The sequence below is a fragment of the Coenobita brevimanus genome, chromosome 43, assembly GCF_032717465.1.
Source record: "Coenobita brevimanus isolate Jiangsu-jjx chromosome 43, ASM3271746v2, whole genome shotgun sequence".
In the NCBI taxonomy this organism is placed as follows: Eukaryota; Metazoa; Arthropoda; class Malacostraca; order Decapoda; family Coenobitidae; genus Coenobita; species Coenobita brevimanus.
This window is the reverse complement of record NC_136996.1, coordinates 21,919,283-21,930,727: the sequence shown is the minus strand read 5'-3', so window position 1 is coordinate 21,930,727 and position 11,445 is coordinate 21,919,283. Positions and strand designations below refer to the sequence as shown.

At 42.0% G+C, this 11,445-nt stretch overlaps 1 non-coding gene across 1 annotated transcript; it reads left to right on the top strand.

Moving 5' to 3' along the window:
* Positions 1-3,047: 3,047 nt before the first annotated feature.
* Positions 3,048-3,166, top strand: LOC145397919 (5S ribosomal RNA). Its single transcript, XR_013897055.1, has one exon. It is a non-coding gene; the product is annotated as a 5S ribosomal RNA (ribosomal RNA).
* Positions 3,167-11,445: the final 8,279 nt, after the last annotated feature.

Below are 11,445 nucleotides of genomic sequence, written 5' to 3'. Positions count from 1 at the left end.
GTTACATTAAACAAGCTTTCATTAATCATGTCAACAATTTGATCTTTAGAATGATGAGAGCGAACACCAATTCCCAATTGTTGAGCAACAAGCTTAAGTTCATTCTTTGTTCTGTTTTCTATATCACACACTGTTTGCACATTTGACAAAAATCTTTGGCTTCATCAAGTGTAGTAATAGTAGACATCATGAATAAGTAACAGTCACAAAATATCAAGCAATATCCTTATGATAATATCCTGAATATCCTGATAAGAGGTCGCCAAATTTATGTTACGGAAAAGAGAAAGATAACGTACACTTTAAGTGAGAATACTAAGAGTCACTACTGTCCCGTAAAGTTCCAGGTTCAAAACAAAAGAGTTAGGTAAAATTACAAGTTAAAGTTTAATGCTCAAACTAACAACAAAACATTCAGGACTCATAAGGATAATGTAATGGCAAATAAACAGGTTAAATATATGGTTAACTGCAATAGCCTCTATTAACACGAAATTAGCAAGAGTAAATTTATCTAAGTCAGCCCTGATAAAATGAGATACCAGATAATACTCAGTGAATGCCAGATATATTATTACAGATACAAACTATTATCAAAAATGACTGATATAAAACCCTACATTAATCACAAAGACCTCACTAGGCCTAAGAATCAACCCTATGCTACACAGTACAAGAAAAAATGCAACAACAGTTATACTCAAATTACACACAGCTGCTAGATGTTTGGAGATTTCTTGAGCACTCACAATAATAATATCTGTACAGGGGAGGACAGAGATGTGAACAAAATGAGGAGCAGATCTAAGTGGCCATGATGCAGAGACTGAGCTCATTATACAGGGGCCAGCAGAGCTTGATACAACTTGTAAGAAGGACGCGCAAATGAAGCCATGGGGACAAAGAGCTGAAAATCCCGCTCTGAATAACAGAGAGAACGACTTACTCTACTATAACGGTAGAAGGGGGGGACTGAGGCAGAACACGCTCGTGATCAAACATGCAGCATACTGTGCGTTAAAATTACACAAAGGATGATGAAATCATAGGCTATGTAACAATATATATATATATATATATATATATATATATATATATATATATATATATATATATATACATATATATATATATATATATATATATATATATATATATATATATATATATATATATATATCATTTGCCAATTTTCTACAAGTCATGTTCGCTCCCACACCAAATACCAAGAAGCTCATGCTTGTCGCATTTGCCACATCACATTCCCCTCTCAAGCGAAATACTTATCCCACCTCAAATCTCGGGGCCACAAGAAGAAAAAACTGGAAGCTGGCGAGCCTGGAAAATTGTCCGAAACCAGGGAGACCAATAAATTATCTGAAGCGGATGGATCTGAACACATTTTTTGCCACCTTTGTAAGATGTCATTTAACTTGACAGATTATACTTTGCACAAGACAATCTGTGGTAACAAAATCTTTGAAAGTGTTGATCAATTGTCAGACCATCCCCTCACTCACACAGTTGAGCACACTCTGACACACACAGCAGAGCACACTTTATCAGGCACAGCAGAACACGCACTCACACACACAGACAACACCCTCACTGACTCCCTCACCCACACAACAGAGAGCATCATTCTCTCAGATTACCCTGGGATTATACTGCCTCTGGACAAGCTGGGAGGAGAGGCAGGAGTGAATGTGGTGGTGACTGTCAAGACCGATTCATCCCCACTACACAACTCCATTATATCTGCCCCATCCACCACTAAAACCTTCTCCTTCACAACAACAACCACTGCCATCCTCGAAGACTCAAACTCCACTGCTGTCCTCCCCATCACCCTTGCAGGAAAATGTAAGGATACAGAAAATACCACAAGTACCATCCTCCCCATAACTCTTGGAGGAAAATGCGAGGAATCGGAAAACTCCGCCACCACCATCCTCCCCATAACCCTCGGAGGGAAACACAAGGATGTGGAAAATGTGGCAACACAGGAGGAGGTTCTAGCCGAGGTTTCCAATGGCAGTGGCTTGGTGGAGGAGCCCCCATCGCCGTCCTCTGCCTCCGTGGCCATACTGAACCCCTCCACGGAGTTCAAGATCAGCGACTGGGATCTTCAGCAGTATTACCACAAATCCTGATGGCTGGTGTTGGCATTTGTGAGACTTACTCAGTCCTTTAATCCCATGACTAATTTTTTTACTGCTGTTCCTGCCAGATGATTTTGTGATGCTTAAAACCATCACTCCGATGATGTATTTTTTTTTGTATTACCGGTATACTCTTATCTATAGGCAAAATTTTTCAGTTTCTGAGGCACTTTTCAAATTCGAGGGGCATCACATAGCTTGCTATAAGAGTGTATTACAAGTGGTATATCCTGAACTTGACATCATCCAGGGTAAGCAAGAAAAAAACATAATATACATAATTGTATTCAAGGGATTGTTGATCATCTCCTCACTGTGAAGGAGTTAATGAAGACTGTATTTAACCTCTCCAGTGTGATAAGTCTCTCCAAAGCTGATTAAATGTATCTGGAGGTAAAAAAAAAATGAAAAATCTATTGGCAGACTGAAAGGGTTAATTGGTTGTTGAGTGTGAGTGTAGTTTAGGCAGCCGAACTGTGAAAAAGGTAACCACTCAGGACTTTTTAGTGAGAGAAGAGGAAGAGGAGGAGATGAAGAAAACCTAAAATCTGCGGAAATGTGTCCTTTCAGGAGAAATTGAGCAAAAAAGACAGAATAAAGATCTGTTCATTTAAAGATGGCTGGACATGTGTTTAAAATATTGTAAGTTCAAGTGTGACATTAATATTGTATTACTGTGTTTAAAGGAGTCCAAATGTTTATTGTGTTTTAGATGATGATGACGAAAAGATTGGAGGTCCAAGTGTGACATATTAATAGGTTGCTGATGTTAATGGTTGTTAAGTGGGATTGTAATGTAGGCAGCTTGTTTGTGAAGGAGAAACCACCTATAAGCAAGCCCCAAACTGGAGCACAGTTATATCACATTTGTAATATAAGTAGTTATTTTACGGCCATACCACGTTGAGTACACCACTTCCCGTCCGATCAGCGAAGTTAAGCAACGTTGGGTCTGGTTAGTACTTGGATGGGTGACCGCCTGGGAACACCAGATGCTGTTGGCATAACGTTCTCCCTACGTGTCAAGTGGGGTTGGTGGAGGATTAGTACCCCTCCCTGTAAAACAATTAACTCTAAGCCCTTGGCCACCCCGTTTGGGATACATGGCGTCTGGCAATGAATGAATGAATGAATCCTAATGAATTTCTTTCCTGTTCTGTTACTAGCCATTTCATGCACGGACTCCAATCGAGTCATTAAGTACCATCCTGTACAACGCACCATGATGCACATCGTGTCAAACAATGGAGAACACAAGTGTCCTGCTGATGTGTGTCATATTTTGGTATGTTTTTTTTACCCGATTCATGTCATGGTGTGCTTTACAGGTTGTTAAACAATCTGATGACTCAAACCACCTGTGCCTGAGAGGGCTAGTTATCCACATGTAAAGTAAAACTAAGCTATTGGGATTAGTGATGATGATGATGACTTCGACAGTCTGGACATAATGAGTAATCTGCTGGAAGAGTAGACAGAGAGAAAGGTTAAGGCTCTCTGTACCAGTGTCTGTTTTTAAGCTTCCCCCAGTCCCCCCCCCCATTCTTTTTTTTTCCTGCTTATAATAAACTATTGGATATCTTTATTTTTTCTTGCTGATAATGTTCTTTATTTCAGCTGCATTTGTCCCATCTCTCTTTATCTTTTCCTAGACACGTTTCACTGTAACGCTGAAAGTTAAGTATTGTTGTTTAGAGGGTGCAACCTCTTTGGGGGAGGCGGTGATCGGTAGAGAGGTGGCCTGTGATCCTACCGGACCCAGGTTCAAATCTCCGCTCGGGCAGGGAACGGTTTAAGGATTTGAATTTCATGTAAAGCAGACTTTACTGATCTACCAGAAGATCTGATGACATGTAAAACTACCCCTGCTAATACCAATACACTAGTCCTGTATGAGACAGCCATAGCATGTATTCAATATGGACGGTGGGTGTTAGTGCCGAAGAGGTGACATGTAGAGGTGTATGATATGTAGGAGGACTACTGGGCCTTGGGAGCAGGCTGTGAAGCCTATGCCCAGAGTCGAGCACATAAAAAAAAAAAAAAAAAACTTGGAGAGCTGTTGCATATACTCTCCTCATGAAGTGTTCATTCATTTGTTCTCTGTTTATATCCGCTTCCTACATCAGATACAAGTACTTCTTAATCTAGGTTCTTAAAGCTGCTGCGTTCATTCTTACTGCTAAAAGACTTCTCTGTTTTCATCGGATTAACCCCTCTCTCTCCAGTCTGACTGGTGGCATCTCAGCGTTCTGTGACTGCTTTCTATATTAATAAGTTCACTGCAGTTACTTGTTTGCACACTGCCCTCGCATGTGTTTTAGCAGTGTTTACTCATAATTTATTTATTTTTTTTTTTGCTATTTGGTCCCTTCCAAATCCACTTCCTACTTTCTTCCTGCTGAAAGACTATATTCATAGCCCTAAAACGATTTTTATCTGAAACTTAATGAAAACTTTTATTCTAATACTGTTTTAATCCATTCCCAGAAGTCCAACCGCACTTGTGTACAACATCGCTGAAAATGCCAACAAATTTCTGACTAAAAAAAAAAAAAACTGTGGCAAGGATAAAGCATCCATAAAAATATACATATACATAAAATTCATAACAGCATCCACAGAACCAGAAGCCAATATGAAGCAACCATTAATCTGCATTAATGGCTGTACCTTTTTTTGCCGAATACTGAGGGAACCCGTATCCACTGGCGAATTAATGATTCAAATGAAATTGCTCTATGCTCCCCTGATTTTGTGGGGAGGGGAGGGTCACAATTCATTTTGCTGAGGCAAAGCTTATTACTGCCCAAAACATCAGCTTAGTTTTTTGCTGCTAACCTGTTTTGTACGACAGTTTTATTTTGTAGTTGTTGGTGGTGGTGGTGGTGGTGGTGGCGATGGTGGTGGTGTGGCGTCAGTGGCGGTGGATGTGGTGGTGGTGGTTCTGTTATTGTTCTTACTGTTGATACCGTTGTGGCTCCAGGCTAAATCTACTAATATATATATATATATATATATATATATATATATATATATATATATATATATATATATATAACGGAACAGAGGAAGGAAAAACATCATCATCATCATCCGGACCTCCTTTCCAACCCAAGGGTAGGGTGAGAAGTAGCAATGTCCAGACAACACAAACTTGGCCAATCCAAATAGGCCACACTTCCATTCACTCATCATTCAAGCCCCCGGAATCCTGGGTGTACCGGATACGCCAAAGACATTCACCACATTCTGCAGCTTCACACAAACTTATCCGATTGAGTCAATCGAAAAAACAAATGAATAAAAAAAAAAAAAAACTATCCATACACCGAATTAATCGTGTCCTCTGTTCATAAAATATATGTAACAGTTAGACTTGAACAGCTGTAGGTTGATGTTTTGAGGGAAATAACTCTAGGGAAGCAAGTTCCAGAGCGATGCAGTTCGGGGAATGAAACAATTCTGATAGGCAGAAGTCCTCCAATATGGTAATGTGACATTCCAGTCATGATCGCTACCAGATGCCCATGTAGCACGAGGGAAGGCATGGAAAGGTGGCACAATGGACGCAACTTCGTCTGAGCATTTGCTATAAAAATATCTGTAAAATAATGCAAGGGTGGCAACATTCCTACTTATTTGTAGGGGAGGTAGTTTATTAGTAATAGCAGGGTTATTAATAATTCTAACAGCTTTGTTTTGAATTTTGTCTAGTTGTTTTAATGCAACCTCTCCACTTATATTCCACAAGGGTGAGCAGTATTCAAGGTGAAAGCGCACATGCCTCTTATAAATTATAGCTAACTGCTCGTCAGTGAAGAAGTTACGGACTCTGTACAATAATCCAAGTTTCTTTGAGGCAGTTTTAGCAAGTGATCTGACATGAGAGGTCCAGCTGAGGGCATTGTTAAGTGAGACACCGAGAATTTCAATACTTTTGGAGATGGGAATGAATCTGGCAATACCTGTTTATTAGTAAATTGTATATATTTAGTTTTTCTAGCATTAAATGAGACAAGGTTGTTTTGTCCCCATTAACTGATCGTAGATAAGTCTTGATTAATGGAGATGGCCGTACTGAGCTGAGAGTTAGAGATGTCAGACTTTGTAAATGGATGTCTGAGTGCGAATGAACTGTGAAGAGTTGAGTCATCTGCACATGAATGGATGGGATTGTGGGTGACAGATAAGAGATCATTAATGTGAACCAGGAACAGGGTCGGTGCCAGAACTGATCCCTGTGACACGCCAGCGTTAATTGAGTGGAAAATGGAATACACATCATCTACTTTTATTTTTCTGTTACTGAGATATGAGGAAATCAAAGGAACAAAAGACTTTAGTCCACAGCAAGGGAGTTTGGACAATAGGGAATGATGCCATACTCTGTCGAAAGCTTTAGAAATATCAAGGGCTACTGCCTGAGCTCCATGTAGGTCAACTGATTGATGGATGGTATGAGTCAGGAAATTGAGTATGTCAATGGCGGATCTTTCGTGGCGAAAACCATATTGTCTATCACTAATTAAGTTGTTGGATTCAAGATGTTTGACTATGTGCTTATTAATTAAAGTTTCAAATACCTTACCAAGGGAAGATGTGACAGCGATTGGTCTGTAATCAGTGGGGTCAGAGGAACTTCCTTTCTTAGGTATTGGGTGGATAATGATTTCTTTCCATGCATTAAGGAATGGAGAAGCACCTATGCATAGTTTGAATAATTTAGCAAGAACAGAGGCAAGTTTTGGGGAACACTTTTTCAAAACAGTTGGAGGAATTCCATCTGGGCCTGGAGATTTGTTGGTAGGTAAATCGTCTAGGATGGATTTTACGTGTCTTGTCTGTATTTCAAGTGGAACAATTTCGAGAGAGTCAAGTTCTAGTACTGGGACGTTCTGGCTGGCTTCCTCTATGGCAGAATTTCTGGCAAATGTACTGGCAAACATATTTGCTTTCCCACGTGGGTCATTTATAATGTTGCTATCTGAAGATTTTAATGGGGGAATGGATGATGACTTGTTAAAGTTATTATTGAAAGAATTGAGAGTTGACCAGAATATTCTATTGTCATTAGGGTTGTTAAGTAGTTTTGATGCTTGATTTTGAAGAAAGTTTGATTTAGCGAAATCTGTTACTGCTTTTGCATGGTTTCTAGCAATTTTAAATTGAGAGAGTGATTCAGATGTTTTTGAATTTAAGTAAAAGTTATATGCTAATGACTTTCGGGCTGTTACTCTGGCACAGGTGCTATCAAACCATTTTGGAGAGTTTGATTTTTTGTGAACTGCTGACTTGTATGAATAAATCCATACAAGCTAGTATTAAGTCGCAAATGTGGGACTGGGTAGAATTGGCATCACTAGAGAAGAAAGGCTGCCATGGAATGTCAGCAAGATAATTTCTAAATCTATCCCAGTTTGCCTTATCAAAGTGCAATCGGGTCACCCTGAGAGGTTCAGAACGGGGAGGTTTGGGAGGGCTGACTAATGAGGCTTTGATGAGACTGTGGTCAGAGGATCCAAGTGGAGACAATACCTCTATCCTGTAGTGATCTGGATTATTTGTCAGGAGTAGATCTAAGAGATGAGCATTATGGTCAGGATTGTCTGGTATTCTGGTTGGTTGCTCTACTAGCTGCATGGGATTAAACGATTCTGCTTACAGCTCGCACTCTAGACCAGCATCGTCAGTCCTGGCAGAATGCAATAATCATTCAATATTATGTATGTTAAAATCACCCAGAATGGTTACTAAACTGTGTGGATATGGAATCAAATACACTGGTTTCTGAATAAGCAATGGGGGAGCGATAGACTGCAAAGATATATTTGGTAATATTTTGACAATTTAGTTTATACAATGAGTAATCAAAACTGCTTGAAGTGAAATTTAAAATAGTGTCAACTGCCTATTGAGATCTGATATAACAACAGGTGCTGCCCTTGTTACGGAAGTTTGTGAAGAGATGGTAACCGGGAAAACAAAATGGGGATATTTAAGTAGAGGGTGAGATTTGTGGTTCTGTGTGGAATAGGTCCAGAGGGGATATGGACTGTAGGAAAAAAATAATTGAATTTAAATTGGTACTAAGACCACGGGTGTTGGTGAAGAATAAGGCAGCACTTTCACTTCTTGGCTGATGAGTATAACCAGAAATTGCACTAGTCGCTACCGGCACTGTCGCTTGATGGCGACCAGCAGGACCCTCTGCTGCCAGCCCTACCCTGCCGGTGGTGGCAATCCGAGGTACCATCTCATTGGAAAGTAATATTGCAGCACCCATTGCTAATGACAGTGGGAATAGAAGGTGTGATATCTTATGTGCATGTAGTGTGGTGTAGACAGTTGAAGGTACTGTAGATGTATTAAGAGAGTATGCTGGCCTACTCTGTGTAAATGAACGCACTGAAAATGTTCAGGAAAGGGAAATGCTCAGGATCAAGTCTTGAGGCTGGTGAAACGGGAGTTCCAGCTCTCCCTATCACCAGCATGCCAACCACCTTGGGAGTACGGCCCTGTTCGACTGGTGTTACATTCTACTCCTCAAGTCGCTTCACTTTCCATCGGGGTGCAGGGAGGTGTGGGTTGTGTGTGGCGTCAGTTGGTTTAAGTAAGAGAAAATGAACAAAAGGGCAGACTCAAAATTTACAATAGGTGAAAACGAAGATGGAGAAGTGCTGACTCGTTTAACCATATAATATAGCAGTAGGTTCCCTCACACCTCCTACACCTTCCATCACACCCTACACCTTACATCACATTCCCACACCTTCCCTCACAGTCCACACCTTCCATAACACCCCCACACGTTCCCTCACACCCACATCTCCTCCCTCACACCCCCACACATTCCCTCACACCCACATATCCTCCCTCACACCCACGTATCCTCCCTCACACCCCCACACATTCCCTCACACCCACGTATCCTCCCTCACACCCCCACACATTCCCTCACACCCACATATCCTCCCTCACACCCCCACATCTTCCCTCCCACATTTCAGTCCCTTCCCTCACAGCCCCACACTTTCCTTCACACCTTCATATCCTCCCTCACACCTTCCTTCACACCCTCATTTCCTCCCTCACACCTTCCTTCACACCCTCATATCCTCCCTCACACCTTCCTTCACACCCTCATATCCTCCCTCACACCTTCCTTCACACCCTCATATCCTCCCTCACACCTTCCTTCACACCCTCATATCCTCCATCACACCTTCCTGCACACCCTTATATCCTCCCTCCCTCACACCTTCCTTCACATCCTTATATACGCCCTCACACCTTCCTTCACACCATCATATCCTCCTCACACCTTCCTTCACACCCTTATATCCTCCCTCACACCTTCCTTCACATCCTCATATCCTCCCTTGGCTTGTGTGTGACGTCAGTTGTCTTAAGTAACAGAAAATGTACAAACGAGCAGACACAAATCAAACATTTATAATAACGGAAAACGAAGATGGGGAAGAAGTGCGGACTCGTTTAACCATATAATATAACAGTAGGTTCCCTCAAACCCCTACACCTTCCATCACACCCCACATCTTACATCACACTCCCACACCTTCCCTCACAGTCCACACCTTCCATCACACCCCCACACCTTCCATCACACCCACATATCCTCCCTCACACCCCCACACATTCCCTCACACCCTCATATCCTCCCTCACACCCCCACACATTCCCTCACACCCACATATCCTCCCTCACACCCCCACACCTTCCCTCACACATTTCAGTCCCTTCCATCACACCCCCACACGTTCCTTCACACCCTCATATGCTCCCTCACAGCTTCCTTCACACCCTCATATGCTCCCTCACACCTTCCTTCACACCCTCATATCCTCCCTCACACCTTCCTTCACACCCTCGTATCCTCCCTCACACCTTTCTTCACACCCTCATGTCCTCTCTCACACCCCCACACCTTCCCTCACACGCTTCAGTCCCTTCCCTCACTTTGGACTGAAAATGTGTATTGATCTGTTGAGTGGAGCAAGCATCCATTCACCACCATGGTCAAGAGTAAACTGAATTGGGGTTGCCAGTCGACTTCGCTCTGATGCTCTGCCCCCTGCGCCAGCTTGGAGGCGTTTTAAAAGGAAGTGTTCGGACTTAGTATTAGTAGACTTAGGCCCCAGGGTTATCTGAAACGTGAGATCGGTGGACTGAGGCTTAAAGTACTCATCTACAGTCCTTCTTTCGAGGGACAGGGAAGTAGTTCAGTGATATTTGTATAATCAGGCAATTGCGTAGGGCAGTTCTATTAGTGGCATCTCATGAAAGCGTCCCTCTCTAACACGACAAATGATTTGACTCAGTTGAAGACACATTTCTTGAGCCGGAGGAGTTAGAGGGAACCTCTAGTAATGGCTTTCAATGATAGAATGCAATCACATGGCACCCACGAAAAATAAAAAGAAATTATGTCATCGTACCGTTTGGTTTAATGATTCATATATGACTGTTTTTGACTGCTGACCTTGTTACTGTATTAGAATTCATTTAGATGAAGTTATGAATATTACTTATCTCCCTAAAAACCTGTAGTGTGTAATTCATGCCATTAACTCGAAACGTCAACCCCATCTTCAGTAATCCATATGTGTCTTTAAGCTGGTTTCTTTGGATCTATTAAAGAGTCCACTTCCCTTTGCAACGGAGTGTTGCTACTAGATACATACATACATATTAGAGAGAGAGAGAGAGAGAGAGAGAGAGAGAGGGGGGGGAATTTTATTAACAATATGCAAATCACGAGTAACTACACTTTCATCTTGATCTCAACCGTTTCATTCCTGTTAATTCTGAACAATGTTAAATTTCCAACGATATTATTATAATATAAAGAGAGTCATGGCGTTGATATGGATGTCATGGAAAACATCATGAGAGAATGGCGTGTATGTAACTGAGGTGGAGGGAAGGTGGGAGGATGAGACAGATGATGAGATGGAGGGATGTACAGTGAGACCGCTTTCACCCGAGGCCACCGGTGGCCGCAATTAATTGCCTCCCACAGTTTTCAACGGAGCCTTTCATACAAGGCCACTGCAGTTGCCCGGCCAGCAACCAGTTCCTGGCAGTGGCTCGCTTGCACAACTATTGTCCACCACTGGCGGTTGCTGCCACTTGCTGTAAAGCATTTTTTCAAATCGGAGCTTTCATATGGCTACACTAGTTGCCGGCCCCTTCACATTGGGCCACCAGTTGTGGTCACTGGTGGCCTTGTGTGAAAGCGGCTTGAGTGGCAGCAACCGCC